The sequence below is a fragment of the Corythoichthys intestinalis genome, chromosome 1 (assembly GCF_030265065.1).
Source record: "Corythoichthys intestinalis isolate RoL2023-P3 chromosome 1, ASM3026506v1, whole genome shotgun sequence".
Classification (NCBI taxonomy): domain Eukaryota; kingdom Metazoa; phylum Chordata; class Actinopteri; order Syngnathiformes; family Syngnathidae; genus Corythoichthys; species Corythoichthys intestinalis.
The window spans coordinates 38,614,532-38,627,783 of NC_080395.1; the positions used below are offsets into that span (position 1 = coordinate 38,614,532).

Below are 13,252 nucleotides of genomic sequence, written 5' to 3' on the forward strand. Positions count from 1 at the left end.
CCACCTTTGAATGATATAGTTGTGTTGAAAATGTTGCACTGAGCTGACTGGTCATTTATATATATATATTTTTTTTTTGTAAAGTTGAGCCAAACTTTTGAGCGCTGACGCATCGTGTCCATTGTTGTAGTCAAGTTGCAATGCACAAACACACACTTCTCTACTTGTGGTTTTTGGAAGCAATTTTTTTCTGCTCAGTGGTTAGGGCATCGAAACATGGAATCGAAATTTTAAAATTCGAACGTTTCCGGGAGCATCGGAGTGTTAGAACCGGATCCCATCGATGCTCGATGCCCAACCCTAATGAAAAGTCACTACACTGATACAAATACTGACTCATACTTATAAAATTTGTGAACACATGAATTAACTCTAGAAGCGAAACAAAACAAATTGCAATGTGCATTTGTTCTTGCCTGACCTGAATAGGAAGTAGTACGAACATGTTTAATCTGTCTCTCAGTCACTACAATTTATTATGTAAAAGTAACAATTTACTATAATACTGGAAAAATTAAATCTAGTTCTAATTTTTCAGCATTTGAATAAAATGACATGTTCCACTTGGGGAACATATTTAAAGTAAGTAAAATAAAAATCAAGTAACCTGTCCTGTGGTCATCTACGCAGCATTTTTACTGCCGCATCCATCAATACAGGTGTATATCATTTAATATATTAGTGTAGTATATCACAAACTTCCAATTGTATGTGAATTCACACACACAAGTGTACATAATGTTGTGTATAGGATGAATAAACAGAGCATGTTATTTCTTGTGTCCCCTCTGCTACCAGTACCGCCTGAGGGCAGACCACTCTCACTGTGCCCATTGTGGCTTAGGTCAGAGTTTTCATAGCAATACTGGCAGGATTCACGGCGACCGAAGAGTCAGGGTTTGTGCTGGGGGGAGTGATAAGGGACAGTGGGAAGGAATGAAATTTTAAAGCTTTAGATGCTGTTTTATCTCTCACCTCTCCTCTCTGCAGTCCTGCTTGCCATGATGGAAATGTATGGGGTGTGTCGAGAGGGGTTCTGAGCCCCAGCCGTTTGATTTTGTGAGGCTCATACACAATAGCATGAACAGGACATCAATTTTTGCAGTTTCTGCTGCATTGTTTTTATTGTTCAGTTTGAAAACTTAAAATGATAATGATAATAATATTCATTGCTAAATGGTCCATACAATGCCTGTGTTGGCCAGCGCAATTCAAACCTTTATCACATAATCTCAGTTTTTTTTAACTCACTTATCTGAAATTCAGGTTCTACAGTTTTTCTTGTCAATAAAGTACATTTCAGTTTGTGAAAATGCAAATATATGTAGCTTCGTTTAAATGCAAATAACCGAGCATGTTTTTGTGTTGTTGTCCTTTTTATGTGCATTTTTAGTGTGGCTGACTGATGTCTCCCCAGGTTGTCCCCTGCAGTACTCTCTAGCCTCAGGCTAGGTCATTGTTTCCATAGTAACCACTGGTCTAAAGCCCATTGCCCAAAAGTGCCATTGTTACACATGCCATCAGAGCAGCTGTGATTTGGAAAAACACAGTGTAGATTAATTATTTACTTTGGAGGAGTGGTAAGCAATTTCCATCATCTTGCTGGGTTATCTTCCGTCAAAGCTAAAAGTGACATGCTTGACTTTATACTGGCTTTGTGATTATTTTTCTTAAAAATACTGTAATATCATATAAAAAAATTAGGCTGATGTGAATAAGTCACACCCATGCATATTTAATACTTGTGTTAGTTGCAAACACCATTTACAGGCCAACTAGCTAGTGGCTATGAACGTGACCAATGCTTAAAAGTGTTTCATTTTTTTCAAGTGCGTACGACAGAAGAAAAAAACGTCTTAAATGGCATTATTATGTGAATTAGAATCATATGTTGAGACGATTCGACTATATACAGTGGGGAGAACAAGTATTTGATACACTGCCAATGGGTTTTCCCATTGGCTGTGTATCAAATACTTGTTCTCCCCACTGTACAACAATTTAGCAAAGCGCAGATGACGAGAAATTAGTCTTTTAATCTGGTGGTTAGCCACGCCTACCATAATAGGACTCTTGCGTCCCCAACAGGTGGATAACGTCAGCAGAGTAACAATTTCATCTCATTTAGTATGCAGCCCATTGAAGGGGAATTATTCAGAACGAGGAAAACGCGATGAAGACCTGCAAAATGTCATTGTTTCAGTCTCTCTACTCCAATATTTTTACAGGATATTCTTTTTATCCAAGTTTTTTTTCCCCAGTAGCTAAATAAATGGCATGGTAATGACAAATAACAGTCCTGTGCTAAATGGAATATGAAATAATAAAAATGCATTTATTTAGGACGACATGGCAAAATTACTCCATAATGGTCAAAACTGTTGACTTCACCTTTACTGTCGCACCTCCCGAACGATATTTTATGCCACCTAAGTCGGGTTTATTTCATTTCCCTTCCCCGGCTTCGGAGAATGTAAACAAACCAAGAGGCGTGACCGCTAGCTGACATGCTAGCCCGAACCAAGTGATGTTTCAAAGTCTTCGAAGCGGAAAATCACACATAACTAGCCCGGGTCATTTCACATGACGACTGGATTGTCGATTGTCTTCGCTGATCGGCAACCCACCCTGCGGTAAACAAGTTAGAGCTTGTCATTCCCCTGCTGAGGGCAGAGGGCTCATTTGTGGGGAAGCAGCTTGACAATGACCGCCGGACAAACCGACAGACGTCAGAGGAGCGTGTAGCTGCCAAATGGTTAACACGAATATGGCAAAATAATGCTTTACTAAACGGCAAAGTCGTAAACAGCGGAGCCCTCATAGGAGGGCTGCTGCAGTTGATATTCAGCTAACATGACAATATGTGTATGAGAAGAGCTTTTTACATGCCCATCCATGTTCAAACATAAGTAGTCCTTTATTTAAAGAAAGTTTATAGTGTTTACTTTCCTCGCTGTATTCGCGGTTATTTTTAACACAAATTTGCAATTTCTGATCGGTTGGAAAATTTGGATAGAACACCAGGCACATGAGGAGGGCAATAAGCCGAGTATAGTGCGGGGGGATGTGCGACAAGCTGGCGGTCATCGGCCGAGGGGACAAGGAGAATGCCAGCCACAAAATGCAAGCCACCTACATATTAAAATGATCCCATATTTGACGTAATACAAAACACGATGTTTACTCACTTCCTCGTAAGTCCCATGGTCCCACAGTAGTAGGGCTTGTTTTGGCCAATATCCACCGGTGAATGGGAACCTTTTGGATCCCCAGAAAGGCTCACATGCCTCTCCCGTGAAGCAGATTTTTCTGCAGCTGTTTGTCTGGCGTGATGCGAAAAATAAACAAATTAATCCGCAAAATCAGCTAAATCCTTAGTCCTTCTCATACAAGAGTACACGTCACAGCGCCCTCTTCCACAATGCAAGACCGAAGCCGGAAGTCTGTCATTTTCGTAGCGTGGGATTCAAAAAAATTTAATAAATATATCGATCGCTTCTTCACACATCCAAGTGGTCCATTTCATTCAGGAGCATGAAATACTGCATGTATTATGAAATGAACATTCTTTTTCATGTCACAGGCACTTTAATGTTGTAGTTCTCTTTATTCTTAATAGCTGACAATGTACATAATATGTCACTTTTTTTTTTTTTTTTAGCAAACCCTTAAGAATGTTAATATTTCATGATGACATGAGTTATCCTCTAGAACAAATTATTATCATTTTTCAGTGTAAGTCCAACTGTTACTTCATCTGCAACAATTGTCCGAGAATAGATTGTGTTCTTCCTTGAAGGTTTAACTGGCATAGTGTTTTTTGAGATAGAGCACCTTGATTATGGGCACATCAGGAATGCTGATGAGAGCCAGTCTTCATTTCCCTTATTTATCTTTTTCTGTGGAAGTAGTACTAGTAGTATAGTCTGCAGCTGTTTCCAAACTGGCATCTCTCAAGTCAAGTCCAGTCAAGATTTATTTTATTGGAAGCCCTGCAGGGGAAATAGGCGTGTGTCACTGTCATCATGGTGGCTGAAAGCTGATGTAAACCTTGAGTATTCATTCTTTTCTGTCATTGAGCACATGACAGTTGATAAGAGAGTGAAAAGTTCCCGATTCGACATACCCAGCACATGCACAAGCATCTGAAAAGTTCTGGCCTCTCATCATTCACAATGTCTTCATGTGCTGTCTTTTTTACAAGTCTATGCAAGATTGAAAAGAAACAGGAGGGACAATTTAGCCATCAATGACTTCGGTCATTACAGGCCCTTCTTAGACACCTTACTCCATGCCTACCTTTATTGTTTTCCAGCTTAAACTGTAGTTGACCAGCCCTAAGACATTTGTTCTGATTTTTTTCAAGTTATTTCACATTTCAATTTATGAAAACATCTTCAGAAATTATATATTTAAGTTTAGTTGCTTTAATAACATCCAACTTTACTACAATCGATATGTCATTTTTTATTTTTTTAAAACAAACCTTTCCAGGTCAATACAAGATTCATAGCATCCACAACTTCTCTGTCATGAGTTGGTCCAGGAGATTTTGCACCAAGCTAAACTCCTGACTTGAGAAATTGCAGTATGTTCTTGTATATACGTCAAAATGATGTATGTACATCAATAAGATACAATAGCTAGTACACACATTTTTTTAACATTCGAACCAAGAGACAACACCTGCTCTGTGAAGCCAGTGATTGACTGCTGCAATATTTTCACCCCCTCCCAGAAGAAGAATAAATACCTAATAGTATACAGCACGTCATGTTATAACTGGATATGTCATATATTGCATGTCTTATTATATGATTCATCACTTGGGTAGCTGGACTAAAGAGTCCATCATAATCTATCAAACATGGTAATTCCCTCCATTAATCAACTGAGTGTTAATTGATTGGCAAAGATGCCAGCAGCATCCACAACTTCTCATTTCATGCTCCCCACTATGTTGTGTTCTGTACTGTATATGGGGGGGGGGGGACAAAAAAAAAAAAAAAAAGTTTTATTGTGATTAACCCTTTCGAGATTGTTAAAAATATGTTGTCAACAGGTCTTATAATTACATTAGCATAAAATGTATTTCAATTTAGCTGGTTATAGCGTGTTAATGTCAAGCACTGACGGGAAAACACTGTAATAATTGGACTCCAACAGGGAAATATAATGGTTTACATTCAATTATTACATAGTTATATATGAAATCACCCTTGTACTGTGATTTGTTTTTGTGGTCCAAAAGTGTGATATTCATGTCGTCAATCTGTGACCACTGTTCACTACCAGAGCACGGGTACTTTTTATATTAGCGACCCTTTCAGAGCGCCATACTCTGCTGGAAAAGGTTGTGCAGAGTTGGTGTTTAACAGACTGTGGCTGCTACAGTGATTACTTTGTTTAGCGGGTGATTGATGAGAAACACTGCTGGAAATGTCACTTGCCCTGCTAATATATTTCCACCAAGGGAACGTAGAGAAGCCACTGTTAGGACATTTTAATACATCTACAGTGTAGAGGAACACATAAGTGTCACCTTTACACACAGCTCAGGTTTACAGCAATAGTGATTAGACATCAGTTTGAATGCAGTACAGGTACAGCATGTGTTAGACCACTAATCCTTGATCTTGTTTACTTTCTACATTTGATTCTACAGTGCTATATACTGTAAGCTCTTTGTAAAGTCCATCAAATAATTGCTTTATTTACAGTGGGGCAAATAAGTATTTAGTCAACCACTAATTGTGCAAGTTCTCCCACTTGAAAATATTAGAGAGGCCTGTAATTGTCAACATGGGTAAACCTCAACCATGAGAGACAGAATGTGGGGAAAAAACCCAGAAAATCACATTGTTTGAATTTTAAAGAATTTATTTGCAAATCATGGTGGGAAATAAGTATTTGGTCAATACCTAAAGTTGATCTCAATACTTTGTTATGTACCCTTTGTTGGCAATAACGGAGGCCAAACGTTTTCTGTAACTCTTCACAAGCTTTTCACACACTGTTGCTGGTATTTTGGCCCATTCTTCCATGCAGATCTCCTCTAGAGCAGTGATGTTTTGGGGCTGTCGTTGGGCAACATGGACTTTCAACTCCCTCCACAGATTTTCTATGGGGTTGAGAGGCTAGGCCACTCCAGGACCTTGAAATGCTTCATACGAAGCCACTCCTTTGTTGCCCTGGCTGTGTGTTTGGGATCATTGTCATGCTGAAAGACCCAGCCACGTCTCATCTTTAATGCCCTTGCTGATGGAAGGAGATTTTCGCTCAAAATCTCTCCATACACGGCCCTATTCATTCTTTCCTTGACACAGATCAGTCGTCCTGGTCCCTTTGCAGGAAAACAGCCGCAAAGCATGATTTTTCCACCCCCATGCTTCACAGTGGGTATGGTGTTCTTCGGATCCAATTCAGTATTCTTTCTCCTCCAAACACGAGAACCTGTGTTTCTACCAAAAAGTTCTATTTTGGTTTCATCTGACCATAACACATTCTCCCAGTCCTCTTCTGGAACATCCAAATGCTCTCTAGCGAACCGCAGACGGGCCTGGACGAGTACTGGCTTCAGCAGGGGAATTTGAGTCCCTGACGGCGCATTGTGTCACTGATAGTAGCTTTGTTACTGTGGTCCCAGCTCTCAGTAGGTCATTCAATAGGTCCCCCCGTGTGGTTCTGGGATTTTTGCTCACTGTTCTTGTTATCATTTTGACGCCACGGGGTGAGATCTTGCATGGAGCCCCAGATCGAAGGAGATTATCAGTGGTCTTGCATTTTCTAATAATTTCTCCCACAGTTGATTTCTTTACACCAAGCGAAGAATGAAGAGTTACAGAAAACGTTTGGCCTCCGTTATTGCCAACAAAGGGTTATCGCCCCACTGTAGCTGTTGAGTCGCAAAAAAAATAATATATATATACCCTGGCAATTTTAGATAGCATAATTACAGACCCCAAGTAGTTTTGCTTGTCAAAGCATTAACATCATTGAAGTGCTGCATTTGCCTTCCCTTATTTAGAATTTCCTGCTGTATAGATGCCGCCACGATGCAGTCAGAGCTCAAAAAAACATGTTAAAGGTTAGCAAGTTGCATGTAAAGGTAGCAGAATTGTCGGAATGTAACATGTTCAGAAAACTCAGGTCATTGTGTCACATCAATCTGGTTGTATTTTTAAAAATCAATCTGGTCATATTATTTATTTATTTATTTATTATTATTTTTTTTTTAGGTCAAGGTACAGTCAAACCCCACTTTTAGGGATTTCTAACCTAGATATGTCACGATGAGGCGGCATGGGCATGAAGGACCCAAATGCAGGGGAACGGGTAGGCGAGGCAAGGTGGTGATCAACTCAAAATTGTTTTAATGATAAACAGTCAAAGGGCAAAGTACAACCAAACTCAAGGAGAACAAAAAACAGGAGACAAACTTACTCTGGGAAGAATAAACATGAGGGCTTGGACGTACGAATAGATATGAACTCGACAGACCTTGGGATGGACGCATGGATTGACAATGACCCAACAAGAACAGACAGAACATGGGGAACTTAAATACAGACATGGGGTAACGAGACAATGAGACATGGGTGGTTGATACAAGAGGCAGCGGATTGGTCAAGACGCAAAGAGCATGCAACAACAGGTGAAATCAATTGGTAATCACGATGACCAGACACACTTGGGCAAAATCTTAACAAAACTCGGCAGAAGACATGACAAGATATAGTCACAATTTAAGAAATGTTTTGGATGACGCACATTGATTCCAGGAATTGAATAGCAAAGTGACTTGTTTCTCTGTAATCATAACAGATGTAACAAAGCTATGACAAAATTTAAACCCCTCCCAAATTGTGGAAAACTGAATCATAGGAAAACTTTAGAATACAAAACTCGACGTTTCTCTGCGTTACATTTTCTGGTAAGAATAGCTAAACATTTCATAAATACAGTTGGTAAGGCTAAAAAATATAGTGTATATCACACTTTAATACCAAGGTGACACCACAATCTTTGGTTGGTTGTTCAGTGATTCTTTCATGCTGACTTCGTCAGAAGTGGAAAGGCTCAGTGAGCATGTTAATACATTTACTCCTTGGGAGCACTATCGATGTCGAGGAGTCCATTTAGCCCTGGGGCTTTGGCATTTTTCCAGCATTTTAGTACACCCATGTGGTGTCAATGGTGGATGTCCCCAAAGCCAACAAAAGCTCTGAATAAACTCATGCTTCCAGAAAAGGCTTGTTTAGCATGAAAAAGGTTAGAGTGGATACAAATACTTTTGATTTGCTGGCATTGTAAGCATTCACAGAGAAACGTTGTACATTCTGAGGGCCCAAGTACACCAGATGCATGATCGTTGCGGTTCCGGTCCGGTTCAGTGTTGACTGCGTGCCACGCAGTACGTCAAAAACAGGCAAATCATATCGGCTGCGCACGGCTGCGGTCCGCCAACTCCGTCCCCTCGTGAGCTCTCGGGTGATTGCGCGCCATTTAAAACAACGATAAACACACGGAGTCTGTAGTATGTACTCATCAGAGAAGCAGAGACAGAGCACATTTTTTTCCTTGCATATTGCTATTGTAACGTTTGCTAAGCGGAAGTTTGGCCGCGAAAACAACACACGAGCTTCAACGCCTTTTTCCTCTTTTTGTTTATTAACGTCCCGCCACCTCACCAATGCAAAAACAACAACTACAGTGGGGAGAACAAGTATTTGATACACTGCCAATGGCCATTGTCAGTGTATCAAATACTTGTTTTCCCCACTGTATATACTGTACACTGACGCTATCTAGTCCACCAATCGGAGCGTCGCGCTGGTGCACCAGCACACCAATGACAGCCCCGCGTTGGTGCATAAATTAACCCACCGATGACAGCCCCGGTCGGCACAACACCGGCGACGCTACAATATTTTAGTTGTGTCTGTCTCTTAATTCCAGATTGACTGCATCATGTTGAGATCAGGGCTCCGTGTGTGGAGGGAAGGGGGGCTATTATGCCCTTGGTTGTGTCGGTGCGTTTATATCTTTGTGCACATTTAAAATTTATGGCACATAACATCTCATAGAGCTGTTATAATCAATTGATAAATAATCTGTCATATTTATAAAATGGATAGCGAATTCTATACTACACGAAATAAAAAACAGCGTACTTGGAAGTGGTGTCTCAACACTGCAGATTTCTGTGCCCAGCGCAAACTGTTGTTTTTTTCTATGAAGAGTCAAGTGAAATGTAGGAAAGAAAGAGAAACGTCTTGAATAGACCACCAGGTCGAAACTTGTGGGTGTCTTTTTATTCTCTTTCGTACTTTTCCCCCTCGACTCTGTATACAAACCGGCATTGTGTGTGCGCCGGGCACGAGAATTTCTGCAGTGGAACCACTTCCAGATACGCTTTTTTTTTTTTTTTTTTTTTCGCTCAAAGTTGTCAGCACATTGTGTGTTTGATATCATTGCCAGGAAAACACACATAATAGGACACCTTGCAGCTTCGCTTTTAATGCTGTCCTTATAATAACGATCTGCTGCATCATATATTACTTTGTGACTTTCCAGTTTCCACCTCCATGATGAAGCGCTCATCATCCATTTTCGCTCGTGTTTAAACCGTGATTAGGCACCTGGGCTTTTGACGTCAGGCCCAGCTCCGCCCATTTTGTCGGATGTGTGTCCGGCAGAAATAGAAAATAGCCTATACCATCCGGCGGGCATGCGGCATGCCGGAGGTGGTTCGCGGTCAATCCGGAGCACTGACGCGGCCAGTATACGTTGAACAATAGGATATAATGGGAACGGATTGGCTCCGGCGCTATTTTTTTACCGGAGTCGGACCGGAACCGCAACGATCACGCATGCGGTGTACTTGGGCCCTGACTCTTCACTGTGCACCTGACAGGAAATTAATTAGTTGCACAGTGTCACAATATCTAAAAAAAGATTTACGTCAAATATTCTGCACAAAAAAACGTATATATTTATTATGGAAAGGTAACTTTTTTTCCCTTGTCTAAAAACATTTGGATCTCTGCCATGCCTATTAAACAACCAATCAAATATTCCCTTTAATTTTACACTTTTAATGTAACGCTGTCAAATGAAAAAAAAAAAATAATAATAAAAAGCATACCTTCGATAGTTTAGTTGGACATATTGATTAGCATTAGCAATCAGTCTGAGCTTCTGTTAACTGGCAGATACTGGAAGTTTTGATGTGGTATGGGTGGAAGATACATTTTTTTGCTGTGTCTTACGCACAGTAATTGACAGCTATATAAAGAGATAATGTATCTTATTAAATATTGAGAACTTTTCTAAACGAGAAATAAAATCCCGAAAAGTCTCAGACATACTGTATGTTTATCGTTCTGGCTGTAGTTTGACCTGCTGTGGTGTAGAACTGAGCTGCATCATAATGAAAAATGAAAGACGCGCAGAAGGAGAGAAAAAAACCACACACAATTTTTAAAGATTTCTTTCTGAGGGCAACTTTGCACTAAACCAAGAAAAAAAAAAAGGTTGCGGTAAAGCTCCAGTATGAACAGGTGTTTACCATACGGAAAGATAAATTGCCTCTTACATCTGGTCAAATCCCAGTTCGGGAAAACGTACTCACAGTCTGACATTTGCTCTGGTTCTGCTTGGTGTTAACTTGACAGCCCTGGGAAACCAAACATGAACTTAGTGATTTTGCCAGCAAAAGGGAATGGAGGGTATATTTAATACCACATCTGCTTCAACTTTGGCTAATGGCAGGTTGCACGGATTATGCAGATGGTTTTAAAGCTTGTTTTTCCAAATTCTGTCGTTTAGATTTTTTCACTTTTGAAATAGTAATTGACATGTTGCTATTGCACTCTTTGAGCAACAAGCCTTCATTTCTTCTATAGGTGCACGGGTACAGGTACACTCTACACATGTATTAACCTCATTCAACCAACGCAAGGTCATTACTGGCTTTGATTTATGTTACAATAGTGTTGCACGAAGGACAAATCAGTAGTTTGTGCTCTTTGCTCTTTGTAGTGTAGGGATTTTAAACAACACATCTTTGAGGCAGTTGTCAGAAAAAAACAGTTTAGGTAGCAGGTTGTGCAAGTCATAAAAGTCATCATATTAGCCTTGTGTTTTTTTAAGCTTATTTTTGCTGCTTATTAGCAAGGAATTTCTGTTCTGCCCTCATTTTTCTAGGCGTTTTAGGTTTTTGAGAGAACACACATTGGTTTAATGTTAAGGTGTAATGGTTAAGCAGTTTGTCATTTGAACATTTTCACATATCTTTAAAACATTTAGACTATACTATATACGGTACTATAGGAATACTGTATGCTATATAATATGACATACCTGTCTTGACCTCCACTCATTTATTCACCTTCTCCACTAATAGTTGCTCAGAAACCATGAACAGGGCTTTATTGCTTCTCTGCGGCCTCAGTTCAACTGACATACTCATGTAGAATGGCCCTGACTTTTCATGTACAATGTGCAGTGGGTTGACTGCATTAGGTATGCATCCAGTTCGCAGGTTGGCTTCTAACTGGAGGCAATGGCCTCAGTCTTTCTAAGCTGCTTTCTTGGCTATTTTTAGGGTTTGCTAATATTCATCACCGTATATTTAAACCTAGAGATCGAAAACCAAAGAAAAAGGTTGTGAAGATGATTTTTTAAAAATTTTATTTATTTATTTATTTTTTAACCACAGTTAGGTCTTAATCCGTATTTACTTATCTGTCTCCACATCACCTCTATGATTGACCTCTTTCTTTAGAGTGAGCAACCATAGCATCACAATGAATTGTCCTCAGGCTATGGACAGCCTGCAGGGACAAACACAAAAGATGCTTCACTGGTCATTCTTACAAGACAACACCAGAAATACACAAACGCTCGGATGCAAGCATGGGTGCACAGGTACATGTACACTGCACACACACACACACACACACACACACACACACACACACACACACACACACACACACACACACACACACACACACACACACACACACACACCAAAGGATTGCCCATATAATCATTGGCAGGGCCCGTTGCGGTGATTCTTTACCATACAAAAGTTTGCTATGGAAATAAAATCACAAACTAAGGATGAGAACTTTTTAGCATGCACAACCATACTTCTTCTTATTAACTCAACAGAGCAATGTGCACTCAAGCAAAACTCTGTCACTGGAATAGTATTTTAATTGTTCAAGTTTACATATGCGAAATGGGCACACTGTTCAAACTGCATGCAATAAGTGCATGAGGTGGACCAGAGGTTTTACTTTTACCCTGTTAATTATGGCAATCTGGATTGAGGTTGTCAGAACCTGATGCAACACCATGTACAAAAATATGTACAGTGGTCCTCTACTTAGGACATTCTGGAAGTAGTTTTGTAACCTGAATTCCGTAAGGAGAGACACGTTTTCCATCTAAATTCCCTAATCCATTCAAACCACTACTGAAACACCACATTAAATTTAACAATCAGGGTAAAACTGGAGTAAAACAGCCAAACACATTTGAATCATTTGATTGATTGATTAATTTATTTCGAGCAGTAATAACAAAACAGCAAGAGTAGGTGAAAACAAATAACAATAATACCAGTAGTGTTGATTATAAAACAAATTCATAACAAGTACATGCATACGTAGCTCGAACAGGAGTGGGAAGAAGCAGAGTTTTTTTTTTTTTTTTTTTTTTGGGTCCCACCCTCACTGATATACCTAATTTAACTGTTAATGAAGTGGACAATAGAACATAACGCAGAGGAAAAATATATACTGCTAAAAAAAAAATAAAGGGAACACTAACATAACACGTTGTAGATCTGAATGAATTACATATTTTTATTTATTTTATTTTTTTTTTGTTCTTTCCATAATTGAACATGCTGACAACAGTCAGACAAAAATTATCCATGAAAATGAAATGTATCAACCCATGTACGTCTGGATTTGGATTTATACTCAAAATGAAAGTGGAAAAACACACTACAGGTTGATCGAACTTTGATTTAATTATCTTTAAACAAGTCAAAATGAAGCTTAGTAGTGTGTTTGGCCAATGCATGCTTGTATGACCTCCCTGCAATGCCTGGGCATGTTCCTGATGAGGTGGTGGATTTTCTCCTGAGGGATTTCCACCCAGATCTGGACCAGCGCATCACTGCGTTCCTGGACAGTCTGAGGACCAACCTATCATCCTGTAGGACATTCCAGGA

General features: G+C 39.7%; 1 protein-coding gene across 2 annotated transcripts in view; it reads left to right on the plus strand.

Annotated features, from left to right (window-relative positions):
• The window catches only part of LOC130927696 (CUB and sushi domain-containing protein 1-like), a 687,910-nt gene that overhangs the window by 356,062 nt on the left and 318,596 nt on the right, over positions 1–13,252 (plus strand). The window lies entirely within an intron of this gene.